The 19,087-nt window shown below is 41.4% G+C and overlaps 1 protein-coding gene across 3 annotated transcripts in view; it reads left to right on the top strand.

Moving 5' to 3' along the window:
* Window positions 1-19,087, top strand: part of HS3ST5 (heparan sulfate-glucosamine 3-sulfotransferase 5) — a 478,882-nt gene that overhangs the window by 300,164 nt on the left and 159,631 nt on the right. The window lies entirely within an intron of this gene.

The following is a 19,087-nucleotide window of genomic DNA, read 5'->3' as shown; positions in this document are numbered from 1 at the left end:
TCATCCTCATACCACGGACGAGGATGAGAGGATGTCTGTGATAGGCTGAACACTGACTGCTGGGAAATTGAGTGTTCTGCCTATCGCAGACGAGGAGGAGGCGCGGCTTTTGAACACTGGAATGGCCGCCGAATGTTTTTATAATACACTGGCTGCCGTCTGTCTGCATGACACGCTGATCAGGTAGGCAGACGACAGTGACTGGAGTATAAGCCGAGGGGGGCACTTTCAGCCTTAAAAAAGGGCTGAAAATCTCGGCTTATACTCGAGTATATACGGTAGTTCTGCACGCTCTACTGTATATGTGCATAAAATGTATTTTCTAAAGGTTATTTCCATTAAAATGTGTTAATATCTAACATTATATTATAAAGACTTTGACAGGAGCAGCAACAGTTGCAATTTAAAGTCTGTTCTTATAGTGTATTATTCACTTTCCAAAACAGATTTTATTTAGCTACACTGGCAACAATCAGTGCAATCATAGCCAACTGAGAGAGCTGGCATGAGATGTATCAAGATGTGTTAGACAAAATTACCTTTCTGCTGTTCCGGGTCACTCCTTTTTTAGATTAAAGTTAAGATGACAAATAAATGTCTCTGAATGGAGTTAAGTGAACTGGTATAAAGCTGCAGGTTTTCAAGCTTGCAGGCTTTTGTCTGATCTACAGTTGCAGGAGAAAATGAGGCAATTCAGCACCGTGTCATTGTATGTTGTAAGATGCTTGTCCCCTGTAAATCTTCTATAGCAGAATGTTTCATTCCTAAACTGCTGGATGCATGGGATGGCAATATATATATATATATATATATTTTTTTTTTTTTTTTTTGTTTTTTTTTGTTTTTTTTTTTTTTTTTTCATTTGTTAATTGCATTAGACTTCAGTTTATCTCTTTCCGTATACAGTAAGTTATGTTCCCTAGCATTACGTTACATTTGTATATAACAGAGGAGTCACATTGGACAATCCAGTCACCGAGACTGATTTATAAATCCTGAAAGAAATGAAAAAAAAATAAGGCAGCTGCCCATAGCAAACAATCTATATACTTGATTGCACTTCTTTTTCAGTAAATTCCAACAACTGTCACAAGTCCAGAAAAAATGGATTCTTCTAAAGGGATATGGACTAATTTTAAAGTTGCCTTTTACAGGTGTCAAGGCCAAAGCATGTTATAACTAATAAATGCCAATACATCATTTGTGTAAGTCACAATAGTATCACATCCTGGTATTTGTGATGTTTCATATAGTGAGGCTGATTCACTAAAAGGATTGAGAATCCTCACATAACAACCAAAATGTAAATATTTACTTCCATTATCCAATCATTAAATACAAATTCTTGTTTAATAATTTCATAATTTCAACATACTTTATCACCAGGATTTTTTCTTGTAAAAGGAGACTGGTCAAAGTTATGTTTCCAACAGGAACTGAGTCAGATCTTGAATACCTCGGTCCTTCAAGAGTATCTTATCATTTAGCATATCCATTAGTGTCAAATGCCTGTACTCCCAGCTCTGTGCTGTGGTCTCATCCCTACTTCACTACAGGACATAGTAGGCACATGGTCACGGGGGGGGGGGGGGGGGGGTGATTATGACTAGACATCCTAAGCACCAAGAAGTATTTCAGATGCTGAAGAGTCTTTGGTGGTCATAGCCAGAGAGGTAGTGTAAACAACCTACAATAACTGGGGCCTTTTTTTAATGTTGCTTTTCTCAAAATCTCTTACATTCCTTCAGTTACTTCCTTGTTTCCAGGCCTAGGCAAATTATGTCATACATCCCAGGAGTCTTCAGGAGAGGAGGAGGGGTTTTGTCAGCTAAGCATATCCTCCTGCCTCCATGCCAGAGCTAAGGGCAGATAGATTCCAGGAAGTAAATCCTACATGAAACATGTGTCCATTCGAGATAATCATGGCAGAAATGTTAGGAGGTATTTTTCAAAGTGATTTCTCAGCAAAATAAAGCATGGAGACTTGGATGGGTGGAGGAGTTTGCTTTGAATATTAAAAATGAATTAAATCGATTTTTTTGTTTTGTGGTGCTCAGATTCAGTGTAGTTCTGCTGTAAGAATTATATTTGGGTAAAGAAATAACTACTCTACACCACATAGATACCAAACCACTTTGTTTTCTCTTAATTTTCTCCTTCATTTTTCATACTATGGTATACTGTATTTCCATAGTTTTTTTTTTTTTTTTTTGGGGGGGGGGGATTTCGTTTTAAGCATATGAATTTTCTTTTTGTTTTACCTTCTATGTACAGTAAACAAGCTTCTTTGGGAATTATCCACTCTGGCATAAACATCTTGTTCAGATATTTCAAAGATGAAAAGATGGTAATTATGTACTTTATGTCATTAACAGCAAAGTAAGAGGCATCTTATTCGAAGTACTTAACTCTTGTTAATATAGCAAATGTAATTTAAAATGCATACAATTAGGGGCTACTGTCACAATACTGAAACATTTAAACCCCAAAAAATTATGATAAAATACATACAGTATATAATGCTTACCATACTCACCATACATGAATCCACACTGCTCTTTTGAAAAGCTAAAGCCGCCATTAGAATCTTGAGAATCCAACACTTCTGGGTATTGCCTGCATCTCCCCATTTCTGCCTTCTGGTGTTTCAGTAGTGTGTAAACTCAGAGCTGCAGGAATATTCTAGTGACAAAGATGTTGGGCTGGAGTGGGGGCAAAAATGGGCAGCAGTAAGACAAAGCCATCGAACATACCCTAAAGCGTTAGAAAGTTCTAGTGGAAGCTGCAGCACTGCAAGAGAGTAAAGATTGGATTCAAGGAACGCGCTGATGGTAAGTATTTTACATTGCTGTATTTGATCAAACTATTTCAGTATTTTGTCAGTGTCTCTTTACCATGCTTATAGGCCATTGAATGATCTGGATATTATATTATTATTTATGATCATAGAACAGTTTATGCTATCATACAGGTATAAACATTCTGATCCTTTCTGTGTACAATGAAATGTAGCACCCTCCTAGTGTAGGATGCTAGGTAAATTTAGTTTGTGGGTCCTTCTCTAATCAAGGGACATTGATCATCTGTCCTGCTCTGTCCAGGGTTTTACAGGTTGGGAGGAGCTTGATTGATTCCATCTACCTCTGGAAGAAGCTTCCAGAGCTTAGGGAGGGAGATGCAAAAACCTAAGCCTGAATATTTATCATGCTCTAGCCAATCCCTGAAGAGGTGTGTCCAGATGGGGGCAGGAAATGTGATACAGTAAATAGTCAGAAGCACTGGAGTGCTGGGTTCTCTCTCCCCAGGAAGGTTCCAAAGCCTGAGAGACTGCTGCTCTCAGGCAGCCCATGGACTGTGCAGCTGTTCTTAAGGCCACAGTGGTATCAGGGCTGAGGGCATGGGTGGATTTACCTAGAAGCCAATTGTAGAAACTCACCACAAAGGATCTGGTCTGGAGAAAGACTGTCTCCCTCACTGGACCGTGTACAGAGGAAGCTGGAAGGTGGCAGCTGTCCCGTGGACTTTCAAATAAAGACCCTAAATGAACCCTTGTGACTGTACAGTGTTCTGGAAATCGAATTGGCTACCAGTAGTTGTGCATAGGTGCACGTTAACCAGATGCCAAAAAAACTCATCGTCTCATGGACTTTAGATGTGAGGCCTTAGACAGCTCAGAAACCTGCCTCATGTTTCCCAGCTGCGGGATCTTACCCTGTTCAGAGAGTTACCTCATGCTCTTCAGTTGTGGATGGTTTAGACCAGGGATATGCAATTAGCGGACCTCCAGCTGTTGCAAAACTAAAAGTCCCATCATGCCTCTGCCTCTGGTTGTCATGCTTGTGGCTGTCAGAGTCTTGCTATGCCTCATGGGACTTGTAGTTCTGCAACAGCTGGAGGTCCGCTAATTGCATATCCCTGGTTTAGACTGTCCAGTATTCATGTTTACTAAAGGAGAAGCTTGTCTTCAAATTGTTATGTGCTAATCATTTTGGAGTATCTCATGCCCCATCCCCTCTCCTGGTAAAGTTTCTTAACAGGAGAGAGGAGGAGAAGTGGAAGAAGGAGTAGAGTGTCAAGTGGGAAGCAGAGTATCAAGGGGGGGCAGAGTGTCAGAGGGAGAGGGAGCAGAGTGTCGGGGGGGACAGAGTGTCAGAGGGAGAGGGAGCAGAGTGTCGGGGGGGACAGAGTGTCAGAGGGAGAGGGAGCAGAGTGTCGGGGGGGACAGAGTGTCAGAGGGAGAAGGAGCAGAGTGTAAGAGGGGGAGAGAAAGAGCAGAGTGTCAGAGGGGGAGAGAAGGAGCAGAGTGTCAGAGGGAGAAGGAGCAGAGTGTCAGAGGGAGAAGGAGCAGAGTGTCAGAGGGAGAAGGAGCAGAGTGTCAGAGGGAGAAGGAACAAAGTGTCAGGGGGGGGACAGAGTGTCAGAGGAAGAAGGAGTAGAGTGTCAGAGGGGAAGAGAAAGAGCAGAGTGTCAGAGGGGGAGAGAAGGAGCAGAGTGTCATGGGGGGAGAAGCAGAGCATCAGGGGGGAGCAGAGTGTTAGAGGGGGAGAAAAGGAGCAAAGTAGCAGAGGGGGAATGAGCAGTAGAGTACTCGGGGGAAGAGCAGAGTACTGAGGGCATATGCAGAGTGTCAGAGGGGGGAGAGAAGGCGCAGAGTGTCAGAGCAGGAATGACGAGCAGATTGTTGGGGGGGAGAATCAGAGTGTCAAAGGAGAGGGAACCAGAAGAGTTTCAGAAAAAGGGAGAAAAATCAAAGTGTCATATGGAAAGAAAAGGAGCAAAATGTCAGATGGGGAGAGAAGGAGCAGAGTGTGGGTGTGGGGGGAACTGCAGTGTTTCAGGTGGGGAGAAAACTAGGTGTAAGTCTGATGGACATGGAAATGGCAGTATGTCATATGGGGACAGAAGAATTAGAATGTCAGTTGTGTTCAGAATGAGCTCAGTGTTGAGTGGGATTGGTTTTGTGGGGGATGTCAGGGAAGGGTGGGGGGTGAAAGGCAGGGTGAACAGAATGTGTTAATTTTATTATTTTATTTGCATTACTACAACTAAAATATAATGATGATGATGATATAACAACAATAATTATTATATTAACATGTCCAATAGAGTACAGTTCTTATTGCAATGCAATACACACATTTTGCTGCTTTCTTAAGTAGACAAGCTACTAAAACCACAAATCTGCTGGCTTTGAATTCTGCACTACTATTTCAGTTCTTAGAGAAGCAGAAATTGCATCTGCTGAGCTACTGCATAATGTAGATGACAACATCCGTGTTTTCTTATAATTTATTTTGTCAATTTATAAAGCTGATTTTACGACTTCCAGCACAACCAGTGGCCATTTTTGAAGTCTACCACTTTCCTTTAGGCTCCAGTGAAGGCCACTCAATACCTGCATACTTTTATGGCTGACCTTGGGATAGGAGTTCAGTTTAGGAATTTATGGCAAGTCCTGTCATCTAAGACCTATTTACAAGATTCACTGTCATTCAGTGCTAAGCGATTGTTCCCAACTCCAAAGACAATTTGAGCAGCTGACAGGGCAATCCCATAAAAATATTGCCTGTCCACCTAGGTGTCCTTCCCAATTATCTCAAGTAGAAATTAATACTTTTAAAAGCTGCTGGTCTTGAAAGGTTATTTCAATTTACTCCATAGGTTTTTGCCCATTATGATGAATGAGTTTATTAAGCCGTTATTTTCCATGTCAGCATTTCAGGAAAAGCATAATGTTTAAACGCTAAGGAGAAGGTGTCCTAGATAATATTACAATTAAGCTAATATATTGCTCCCAAAATAGATGCATATTATTTTTAATAATCAGGGATTGTATTTTTTTTGTGCATTGATGGTAGGTTAGCCCCCTTTCACACTAAGTAGCATGTCTCGTGTACACATTTTTTCAAGCATACATAGGGCAACCCATTCATTTCATGGAATGAGCTACATGTGACCAATATGGCAAAGAATTTAAAGTATGTTTATGGTTTTGGGCTTTAAGTATATTTTAAGAGCAAAAACACGTATCTTGCTGTGTTTGGGGTGCCATTAATAAATTGCACCGCAAGTGCAACATGCTTTTTTCTCTTTTTTTTGTGTATGACTTTACACATTGCTGTAGTGTGAATACAGCCTAGTGTTGTATTTTAGGAACAACTGCTAGATACTACTCAGCCTATTTAACCCCTTCCAGCCTGGTATTTTTGGGCCTCAAGAAATGAGGCTATCAGCACATCAGGATTGACGATTTTTAGATATAAATACCATAGTTTGTGGACTCTATAACTTGCCTACAGACTAAATAATATACACTGATTTGGGTGATTTTCACCAAAGGAATGTAGCAGTATACATTGTGGCCTAAATTTATGAAGAAAGATAATTTATTTGCAAAATGTTATAACAGAAACAAAGAAAAAATTTTTTTTTCCAAATTTTTGGTCTTTAAAAAAAAAAAAACAGTAATGGATAAATACCACCAAAAGAAAGCTCTGTTTGTGTGAAAACAAATGATAAAAATGTCATATGGGTACAATGTTGCATGACCGCACAATGGTCATTCAAAATGTGACAGCTAAAAATTGGCCTGGACAGGAAGGGGGTAAAAGTGTCCGGTATTGAACAGTTAGTTTAAATATTGTAATAATAATGTTATAAATATGAACATCTGACTTTATGTACTTAATAGTTTAAAATTAACATGAAAATTATTTTTTGATTGGGCTTTTCCATGTGGTAAAATGTCCCCACCTCCTGTAGCTATTTATAAACTACAGATTTACTTCTGTCTGCAGATTTGTATCCAACAGGTGTTCTGGAAGTTTAATTTGTAATTGCAAGTCTCTGTTTTCATGAAATCCGAGATTTGTAATCCAGGGGAACAGATGGGTAAATTTTTCATGGAATTTTGTTTTATGGTCCATTAGAGTCAGTATAAGCTTGCCAGACCATGGAAAGAATAATCAATGGCTAGAAGTTCTTTCCTTCTCTTGATGCTCATATAGATATCCATGATCATATCTTATAATGGTATCAAATATATGCAGCCGGCAGGTACCAATGGAAGAACTTATTACTACTCAGAAACATGAAGCTAATATTAGATTTACAACCTGGCGAGTTGTTATTTCTCCAAATGTTATTGCCAGGAGGATGTCTTCTTCATTCTGCTTTGTCCCATAGACTGCCTGATTAGTGCCCTTTCCTGGTATACATTACTGGTACAATCTCAAACATTGAACAACAGGTATTTAATGACTATGGACTGAAATGTAATGTTTTTAGCAATACACAAGTGTAATACTAATGCACACATGTAATACTTCCTGCCATTAGAAGCCTCCATGCACATAATAATATTTTCTTTGAGTCTACCCAATTCAATGGCAGAAATCCTTTACAATGAAACAGTGTCTAAGTTAAATTTTGGATGGGAATGCTCCTCTAATTAATGCTCCTTCCTATTAATGAGTGCCATAATCTGTGGAATTCCGAGAGATTCCCACCATGGTTTGTGGAATCCTGGTAGATTCACAGCGCCTTAGTTTGTTATAATAGTACAGCCTTGACTATCAGGAACCTGACCTATCTTCTGCCTGAGGTCTGGGCTAATACATGTCACTTCTTTTCTGGCTGCTGGCTAATAGTATGTCTGTCAGTAATCAAAGCCTTTCATACTATGTTTAGCTGCTGAAAGAAGTGCAGAGCTTTGAGTTACTGTATATGTGATAAGATGCAGTTTACTGCTCCTCTGCACAAGCCCTTTTTTGTAATAGAGTATGATCACAATTTCTAAATTGGAGGGATACTGGTAGATATATATTTGAATGCATTGTACACTTTCAAATGTGTTTGATGTTTTAACTAGCTGTCAGTGTAGTGTATCTGCACAAGCATTAGACAGAGAGGGATCGGGGGATATTTAGTTTCTCCATAGGAAATGTTAGTTCTCAGACTAAAGACAGAGGTCATGTTTTAACCTGTGCAGTGTAATGATGTGTGCCTCATGTTTGAACACAAACTGATCAATGCGCTTATACAGGTGAAGAACACAAGGTGCATGGATGTTTATAATGCATTTAATTCAAATTATAAATATGAAGTTCTAATAGGTGTAACTTTTACTTTTTATGTTAGTAATATAACAATAATGCGATTTAAAGACAATGAAAAGAAATAACTTGAGCCAAGAATGGATAGAAAGGCAGTACAGTTGGTTGCATGCTCAGTTAAAGTAAATCTGTACTTAGAAAATGTGTTAACATTGCATACAGATCTTAATAGTAAGCACCTGGCATTATCTGCAGATCATGTTTTGGAGCATCCTGGGTTTCTTACAGATATTGTTACAGATATTTTACAGAATTTATCTCAGAATCTGGGATATTCAGTCTGCTCCCTTGTGAAAAAGGTGAACTATTTGGCCAAAATTGGTCAGTTCAACAATTTACTGTATGTAAACAAACAATCATGGATTCTAGGAGACATCATTGGTCAGTTTGTCAGTTTGTTTACTATATGTAAACAAACAATCATGGATTCTAGGAGACATCATTGACCAAATATGTTCATGGCCATATTTGGTTAACGACATCACCTGGGATCCCTATATCACTGCAGCAGGGGGTATCTGTGATTTAGTGGCAATAGTGGGGCAGGGAAATGTCTTTGGGCGGTGGGTTGTCATAGCAACAAGGAAACATTTGTCAGGCAACAGGTTGTCAAGATTGAGATAGATATATATTGCTGGAATTGACAATGGATTTATATCAGTATTTACTTTTTGAAGCTATTAAAAGGTCTTTTCACAGTGGGGGGGGGGGTGCTTATTTGCTTTTAGCTGTGTGTGGGAATGGGCATGAGGTGCTAATGTACCCCTGTGCCTATTCCCTTGGGGAAGGGGGGTTATCTGGGTGTAACCCTATTATGAAAGGAACTACTACTTTCCTTTTGGTCCCACCACAGAAGCCCTCATGTCCTTTTTTGAGACTAGTGGTGAGGAGCGTCCCCTTATTCCTCAAGATTGGGAAACGGCAAATTTCAGGAGGGGTGGCTTGGCCACCATTCCTTACAAAGTACCCCCAATATTGATAGGCATGTGGCCTGGGGTTATTTAGAAAGGGAGGCAACATGCTTATTGCCCTTCTTTTATCTGGCCACCCAGGCTGCATGCCGGGAGAAGAACCTGGTTGAAAATGTAAGTGTTGGTGGCATATGTAGTATAAGGATAGAAAATATGTACAAAACCCACAGTTGAACATTGGAAGATATTCTGCATCGACGTGCCAGTGATATTTTTAAATAAAACCTTTCTTTTTTCATTATATACATTATTTTAAGCTCAGTTATGTTATCACTGGGTCTCTGTGTTTTTTAAGCAATGAAAGCATATCATGGCTGGTGGGAGAGGCAGGCAGGATGCTTTACATAGCTTTCTGTAAACACCATAGCTCCTTGCCTCAGCACTCCTCTCCAGAGTCCTAAGCCCTGATGCAAAAAAGGGCTGGCTCTTGGGAGGAGTTATGCAAATATCAAAATGCCTCCTTGGATGGGTGTCTGTCTAGAGGAGTGGACATACCAATCAGACTGCATTTACATGCAGATTGCCCTAGGTAATGCCTATATGTGATGCTTAGTCTCCACCATTGAAATAACTGAAATCCAGTAAATAAAAGGGGCAGGACATACTGTACACAGTCAGGCTGAAGAGGAGGTGCTAGATGATACTGGCCATCCTCCAGCCAGGAAATGAGATATGCTCTATCTGACTTGCTGCAGCTTGTAAAGCACACCGTGAGACACCTACAGTGTGCATTAAAAATTGCAGTGCTGAGTTGAGTGTTTACTACTGCCAAGCCCTACGTCACTACAGGACACGACAACTTTTTAAGCAACTTTGTATAAGCAACAAAATCAATTTAAGCATGGGTTTACTTTTAGCCATGAATTTAACCCATCATCTTTTACTAGACCTTACAATAATGATTTTGTAAAAAACTGCTAAACTGCTATAGAATTTAGGCTTTTTTTGTTTCCTTTCAAGCTACAAATAACTGCATTATAGTCTCACCAAATAGTGTGTATTCCTGCATTACAGTCTTTCAAGTTGATTACCTGAGAAAACAAGCAGGGCATGGAAAACTGATTACAACATTTGTGTGCTGCTTTCTGCTGGGTTTTTGACAGCTTTCCTTGGAACAAATGACGTTTGCTGTATCAGATGATAGATGGATATTGGTGATTGCAGATTGATGTGCTGTTCCTTTTCTAAGCCCTAGTACAGCTCATTTAGCCGCGTTAGTCTGAGGATGATCTCTTACAGTATAATTTACTGACATCTGACACAGAATCTCCTGTCAGGTCAAGTTGTATTACAGGTGACATTCAAGTGTGATCCGTGCAGGGCTCTAATGAGGAATATGGCATATAGTAATAGTATTCCTGCTAGTCACAAACGTTATTATATACAAAATATATATATATATATATATATATATATATATATATATATATAGTATCTCACAAAAGTGAGTACACACCTCACATTTTATTAAATATTTTATCATATCTTTTCATGTGACAACACTGAAGAAATGATACTTTGCTACAATGTAAAGTATTGAGTGTACAGCTTGTATAACAGTGCAAAATTGCTGTCCCCTCCCAATAACTCAACACACAGCCATTAATGTCTAAACCGTTGGCAACAAAAGTGAGTACACCCCTAAGTGAAAATGTCCAAATTGGGCCAAATTAGCCATTTTCCCTCCCTGGTGTCATGTGACTCATTAGTGTTATATGGTCTCAAGTGTGAATGGGGAGCAGGTGTGTTAAATTTGGTGTTATCGCTCTCACTCTCTCATACTGGTCACTGGAAGTTCAACATGGCACCTCATGGCAAAGAACTCTCAGGAGGATCTGAAAAAAAGAATTGTTGCTCTACATAAAGATAGCCTAGGCTATAAGAAGATTGCCAAGACCTTGAAACTGAGCTGCAGCACGGTGGCCAAGACCATACAGCGGTTTAACAGGACAGGTTCCACTCAGAACAGGCCTCACCATGGTTGACCAAAAACGTTGAGTGCACATGCTCAGCGTCATATCCAGAGGTTGGCTTTGGGAAATAGACGTATGAGTGCTGCCAGAATTGCTGCAGAGGTTGAAGGGGTGGGGAGTCAGCCTGTCAGGGCTCAGACCATACGCTGCACACTGCATCAAATTGTTCTGCATGGCTGTCGTCCCAGAAGGAAGCTTCTTCTAAAGAAGATGCAGAAGAAAGCCTGCAAACAGTTTGCTGAAGTACATAGATTACTGGAACCATGTCCTGTGGTCGGATGAGACCAAGATAAACTTATTTGGTTCAGATGGTGTCAAGCATGTGTGGCGGCAACCAGGTGAGGAGTACAAAGACAAGTGTGTCTTTCCTACAGTCAAGCATGGTGGTGGGAATGTCATGGTATGGGGCTGCATGAGTGCTGGCGGCACTGGGAAGCTACAGTTCATTGAGGGAACCATGAATGCCAACATGTTCTGTGACATACTGAAGCAGAGCATGATCCCCTCCCTTCGGAGACTGGGCAGCAGGGAAGTATTCCAACATGATAACTACCCCAAACACACCTCCAAGATGACCACTGCCTTGCTAAAGAAGCTGAGGGTAAAGGTGATGGACTGGCCAAGCCAGACCTAAACCCTATTGAGCATCTGTGGGGCATCCTCAAATGGAAGATAGAGGAGCATAAGGTCTCCAACATCCACCAGCTCCGTGATGTTGTCATAGAGAAGTGGAAGAGGACTCCAGTGGCAACCTGTGAAGCACTGGTGAACTCCATGCCCAAGAGGGTTAAGGCACTGCTGGAAAATAATGGTGGCCACACAAAGTATTGACACTTTGGGCCCAATTTGGACATTTTCACTTAGGGGTGTACTCACTTTTGTTGCCAGCGGTTTAAACATTAATGGCTGTGTGTTGCGTTATTTTTAGGGGACAGCAAATTTACACTGTTATACAAGCTGTACACTTACCACTTTACGTTGTAGCAAAGTGTAATTTTTTCAGTGTTGTCACATGAAAAGATATAACAATATATTTACAAAATTGTGAGGGGTGCACTCACTTTTGTCAAATACTGTATATATATACATATATATATATATATATATATATATATATATATATATATATATATATATATGTATATATATATACACACACACACACACACACACACTTTTTTTTATTCTGCCAAGAGGTATTTCATTCAATTACTTACAGAAAACTACCTTTAGCACAGGGTGGGATTTTGTGTAATTTATAATGGCTTGAAGCATAGGGATTGTGCTATCTGGGTGCTATGGGTTACTGTCCCCATTACATACTCTCTGCAATGCCTTAATAAATAGTCCTGATTTATTTAAAAAAATTAAATTCTATTAGCAATACACTATACCATCCAACTGTCTGCGTCCAGGACCGATCGCTGCATAGCAATTTATTTCGAGTGGATGCAATTTGCTGCAGGAGCTGCAATAGGGTTGCCTCCTGTAGCTAATCACCAAGAACCCCTGCGGGGATTCTCCTATGTAAAGGCTGTCAGGCACATTCTCAAATGTGAATGTAGTCTTAGCTAATGGAAAGCTGGTTACTAAAAGGAGATGGCAGTTGGCCCATCAGGCCTCAGGCCCCAAAGAAGCTCCTCTACATTTTCTGAGCATTGAGAGACCACACATAACTCAAGTGTAAAAGGTCACAATGGAATAAAATGGAAATCTGGTGTTGAGTGTTGAAAAGCTTCTGGAAATGTGTTTCAATATGCTCAGATGTGAATGCGGCTTAAAGAACTGTATACAAGAGCCCGGAAGATCTCAACCCTCTGAATAGTAGAACCCAAAAATAAAATTACTCAGACAATGATCCACAACAAAATTGAGGCTACTCTCTCTGATACAGTCTCTAAACACCTTAAGGTCTGTCAGCCTTGGGTAGACAATTTTTTGCCACTGGGCTTTGACTCTTCCCTTCTTGAGCCTTGACCTCTTACTTTTTATTTTTATCATTTTTTATTTTCGGCCTACATGATGAATATAGCTTTGGCTGCTCGGATCCGGTTTACCTCCAACCACTATTGCTTCTTTTTTTCTCTCCCCTCCGCTCCTTTCCCTGTTTCCTCTAACCCCTCTCTTCTTTCGCTATCACCTATTTTCCTTTTCTTTTTTCTTTCTTTCATTTTGTTGAAATTTTGCACTATAATTCAAAAGGTGGGACAAGTCAGGAGGAATAAAGGATAGAGGGATTTTGTTTAAAAAGAAGGACAGTTCCTCCAAATAAGGGACATTTGTGAGCTATGGCATTACAGACCATAAAATCTGTGTACCATCCCTCTTTAGTGTACAAAATTGCATTTTTTTATACTACATAGGCCACCATGACTGTTCTCATACCTTTAACAAGCTTACACTGACCTTAATATGACTGATTAATGAGATACTGTATATAACATTGTTAGAAGAGGATCATATGCAGGCTATCTGACCCATCCCTCTAATTACTGACACATATAAACAGCACAAGCTCTAACGGAATCCAAGGCACTGACTCACAGCACCTAGTAATTAAAGGGAAACAAAACAATACTTGTATTCTTCAAAAAATAATCCAAACACATCCACTACTTATTGGTCCTGTAATCTTTTTTTCACGAAAACGTTTCTTACTGTGTGAGTACTCTTGTGAAGTCCCAAACCTCTCATTTCATCCCTTATTTCCGTGCACATTAGTTGCGGTCACGTGTGCTGATCTATGCACACTTCAAACTGCATATTCTGCGGTGCATACTCCATAGTCCATCTCTGGAGCGAGCAAGAGAGGGTGGCTAAATTCCCACATACAGTGGGGCCATGGAGAACCAACATAGCCACACTCTAACAGGATATTTGATCACAGCAGGAAAAAAGGAACCTGTGGATATGGAGGAGGTTGAGCGCAACAGAAGGTACTTTTTTGAGTTAAAGTGGAACTCAGGGCATACAAATCGTAGTAAAAAACGCAATGGGCGGGGTCCTGATGACCAGTATCGTTGGTCAATTCAGGTAACAGGTTACCGGCTCACCTGATAGGGTGGTGTTCCTTGTCAGAACAGGAGAAGTAGTCAAAATAAAAGGGGAGTGGGAATAGGACCCAAGGTGTCCTTACCTTCAGTAAAGGAAAAGGAACAAACTGCGGTTTAACCCGATATAACTTTATTAGAACTCAAGACAGTAATACTTCCCTCTGTTCCAACAGTCCAACACCCTCGAGGTCCCTCGCCGGCACCAGCATTCTTCACCCCAGCTTCTTCCAAATGATTGGCTGGCGCAGGATGACATCACTTCTGAACATGAGCAGGAGTGCAGTCATCCCAGCACACAGGTAGTATCCCGGAATGTAAACTGTGCTGTGCATGCGCATACACTTTACAGGCATGTATTTATGCATGTCTCTACAGCAATAAACAGCCTGCCTGTTCGCAATATTTATTTTTTCAAAGTTCCATTCTAGGAATACATTAGAGTTGTTTTTTAAACCATTATGTACATTAAGGCTTCATGTACATTTAAACTACTTTCAAAATGTTCCTATCCTGAATGCAATTGTTCCATGTTCAGGAGAGGGCGTTTTAGGGAGGTTGAACCTCACATAACCATAGCAGCTCCTAAATGATCCTAAAAGCCTATGTGTACATGGACACATAGGCTTTCATGGAGTTGAATTTAGGAGCTGTGGCAAAAAAACTCCAAAAGCTCCTAAAGTTTAGAAGCTGTAGTTTACATGAGGCCCTAAAGTGGTTGTAAACCCGTTTTAAGATATCCAAAAAAAAAAAACCTGCAAGATAAAGGCATAATGAGCTAGTACGCATAGCATACTAGCTCATTATGAATTACTTACCTGAGATTGAAGCCCCCGCAGCGGTCCTCCGGCGGCCGACTTACTTCCGGGTATCGCGGCTCCAGCGCTGTGATTGGCCGGAGCCGCAATGACATCACTCCCATCGGGAATGGCACAGTACAACTGAAGCAAAGGCACGTACATGCCATTGCTTCAGTTGGCTTAAGTGCGCATGTGCCGATGATTTTGGCACATGCAAATACAGGGATATCTCCTAAATCATGCAGGTTTAGGAGATATCCAGTGCAGCTACAGGTAAGCCTAAATGTAGGCTTGCCTGTAGATTAAAGTGGTTGTAAAGTGTTTACAACCACTTTAAGGAATAAGCAGGCAGCCTTAGGAAGTGGTCATAAACTGCAGTACATTTGAAAGTTTACAATATCTTTGCTTAGTTCATCTACTACAAAGTATACTACTAATAGTTGTGCCTCCCTCCCAAAGCTAGATGATGGCTAAACTGTATGCATTGGAAAGTCATTATCCTCTTGTCATCTTTTAATGTCAATGGCTCTTTATGGTCAAGTCAAAGAACTATCCTAAACCTGAAACATAGAATATTTTTGTGTTGACATTAATTCACCCTATATTAAATATGCACATAAATCAATGAAGGAATGCAGGTTTAAAAGCTGTACTGGTTAAGCACAGATGAGGAGGGCACACTTGTGTCATCGGGATATAAAAAATACTGTTCAAATGTATTAATAAGGTAATGTGTTTTGAAAATTTTTGTGCAGTCTATTTCTATATGAATATTTTAGTGTATGTAGAAATTGATCTGAGCAGTCATTTTGTGTTTTCAAGCATAATGTACATAGGTGCAAATAGCTCCACCAAGTGGTAAACATAGGGATCTTACTCAACTCAATCTCTGTGCATTGCCAAGATAGAGGTCATTCCAGTGAATTATTTAGAACTTGAGATGTAGATCGATTTGTTGATGAAAAACTGTACGTGAGGCTTTTTTGACCAACCTACAATAATGTGTAGTTTAAACTCCCCAACCAACGCACCTTAAACTATTTGTCTTAGTTTGGTTTATTTCTTAGCATAGCCCCAAGTGGCACAAAGACATTTCACATTTAGAGCTGCAATCCAGTTACCAGCACAGAAAAACAAATAATCATTTAGCTAACAGAGTTAGTTTGTGGCACAGGAAGTACTTGTTTAAGTCCCTGCACCGCAGCACAACAATACATAATTCACACAGCACTTTTAATCTTGTTTGTTTGCCGCCTAATTGGTTTTGCAGGCTTGTTTTGACATTCACTACAAGCAAGAAAAAAATGCATTGGAAAATAAAAGCAACACAGCACACACAATCACAAAGCAGGTCTTGGATGAAGGAATGTGTTATCTGTTATTTTAAATCAATATTTCTGATGAACTGGAACATATCTACTGGATAAAGTATGCATGGCATGATTTTGAACCTAAAAGCATAGTTATGCTGTGAAAAATGGCTATGTTGTGTGTCTAAGTAGCATTGTCTTTAAATACAAGGATTCATTTCATTTTAAATGAGTATGTAAACTTTAAATGCATGCAGTAATTTATTGTATGATTTGCTCATTAAAGCCTAAAGCCTAGTACAGAAGGGCCGAATGTCAGGCAGCACTGGCTGGTTCAATAGAAACTGTCCAACATTCGCCCCATGTGTACTGCATGACGAAAAAAGCCTGCCGATCGGCTTCTGGCTGACCGAAGTGTTCTGGCGGGGGGCCGCCCCCCTGTCAGAACACAATAGAACAGCAGGGGAGATAGTACAAACTACTGGCATGTAGTAGACTTAAGTTTAGTCAAGATGGGTTTTTTTTTTAAATTGGCACAAGGGACAGTAATTACAATCAATGTGAAAAGTTTCTTGTGCTGCTTGCTGCGGATTTAGTTCAAATTTTTATTGAAAGGTCATACAGACTGTGACGGGAGGGCCCGTGGAACTCAGAATCCCTTGAAAAGTAGGGGATGTCCTTGTTTCAGCTCCCCATACACCTCTTATGTCTAAGTCACCCTGTGCTATCCTGGCACAGGGTGAGTGAGAAAATATATCTTGGACTACTTAAAATGGGACAGTAATATTTGTCCACAATATCTCCCAGGATGTATGTAGAGACTATTATTGGTTTGTTTGATTCTGAACTCAACCTGTTAATTGAGTGAGCTGATCACATTAGCCTCCAGGACTGGCTAGGAGACGAACTGTTGATGACTAGGCTGAGGAGGGGGGAGATTGTTGTTTGTATTGTTAATTGTAATTAGCTCCTGCTTTTGTGTTTATACTACTGTGTGAAGCTCGGTGCCCACAAGTCTGTGTCCTACAGGTCATGTCTCTGAGTCATCTGGTCTGGGTAAATGATTTAGTAAATTAGCTCATGTTAATTAGGTTAGGTTTTAGTCATTCTGCTGTATATATTTGTGTGAGATCTCAAATAAAGAGTTAGTCCATGTTAGCAGTGAAGCAAGTGTCGCCTTGTTTTGTGCTTATGAGCGGTTGGAATATCTGATATCTAGATTCAGACTGAGAGAAAGTGGTATACTGATGGAAACACTCAAGCGGAGTGTGGGGCGTTCTGTGACATTGGTGGCAAGCAGCGGGACGCTTCCTGCAGTCTGGGACATCCACACTTCCACCTGGATCCAAGGTCCGGATAGCAGGAGAGGAGAGGTACAGATACCAGCCGTCATGGAGGAGGAATTCAGAAGGAGGTTGCGAGAGATGCAGATACAGCACAAAGGACCAGTATCAGAGCAGGTCCTGCTGGGATGGTGTGATTCTATTCGCTGCAAACTCTGGAAAGAAGCGCTAGTCCAAGAGCAGCGACACCAGGGAAAAGTTCTCCCCTCCATCCAGGAAAGGTACTGGTCGCAGTACGGATTGCGGGTGCGGTTTTTTGGAGAAAAACCGCACAAGGAGCAGACAGCTGAATTAAGCATGGTGGTCTGGGCAGAGATGAAGCTGGATGAGAGCTACAGAGCTCTCCGGTGGCATGTATCCCAAGCATGTCCCTGGATAGCGGGTGACAGCCCAACGGAAGGCTTAAGCTACAGCGACTTGGGACTGTTGTATGTGAAGCTGACAGGGGACCCTAACTTTGGGAGTGATTTGGAGTGGCGGGTGGACAAAATCATGGATTTCAGAGAAGGGCTACTGAACATTTCGGAAGTGCACTGGGCACAGGAACATTTGGAGTTTCTGGCCATTCAGGAATGGGAGCTGGAGATCGCCTACAAACGGCTGCTAGACGTTGCTCAGTGCCAGGGCTGGGCTCCCTTTGCCTGGGACTATCAGGAATTACCAGTTGACAACTCTGAAATCCTGGCTGAAGAGTCGGCAATGTGGCAGAGTAATAGTGTGCTTTGCCAACCTGCCCCAGCAGCTATGGAGACGGAGGTCTTGTGGCGGATGCAGCAAGTGCTGACTGACCTTGATGATCCTGTTTCTGCATGGGATGATCTTGGATGGAGGAATGTGCCTGTCGAGCAGCATGCCAGAGAATCAGCAGTGGAAAATCTGGAGATTGCCATCCCCAAAGCTGAAGTGCTGACAACAGGGCAGAGCTCTGCTAACCTCTGCCCAGCACTGATAGCATCTTCTGGGTTCCATGGACAGGAGATGGTGAACCTCTATCCCCAGACACCAGTTATAGAGGTAAGGGATTTGATAGACTTTTCTGCTGAGGAAGAACAACCTGATGAGCCTCCAGCAGAAGAGCTGGTATTGGGGCCAAACTTCACTGTGCTCTGCCCAGCACCAATAGCAGTATCTGCGGAGTTACAAGGAACTTCACCAGTTGAAGCACTGGCAACCGGGCAGAGTGCTACCAACCTCTGCCCAGCACCGGCAACAACTACAGAGTTCCAGGGAGGCGAGGCAGTTGGCTTCCCTCCCCAACAGTTAGCCGGAGCAGATGGTGCAGGGTTTCCAGCAGAAGGGCTGACAACAGGGCCGAGTACTGCTGGACTCTGCCCTCAACTAACAGAGGATGGATTTCCTGTGAAGGTGGATGGCACTTCAGTCTCCACCTGTATACCCCAGGGATGCTGGGCAGTCGGCCCAGATCCCCAACAGCATGACAGAGTGAGCCCAGTCACCCTGTCTTCTCTCCAGCGGCAGAAAGGACTCCAGGAAGAAGGGCCAGTCCAGGCCTCTCCCCAGCGGCA

This window comes from Aquarana catesbeiana, linkage group LG04 (assembly GCF_042186555.1).
Source record: "Aquarana catesbeiana isolate 2022-GZ linkage group LG04, ASM4218655v1, whole genome shotgun sequence".
In the NCBI taxonomy this organism is placed as follows: Eukaryota; Metazoa; Chordata; class Amphibia; order Anura; family Ranidae; genus Aquarana; species Aquarana catesbeiana.
This window is presented reverse-complemented; position numbering and strand designations above follow the sequence as displayed.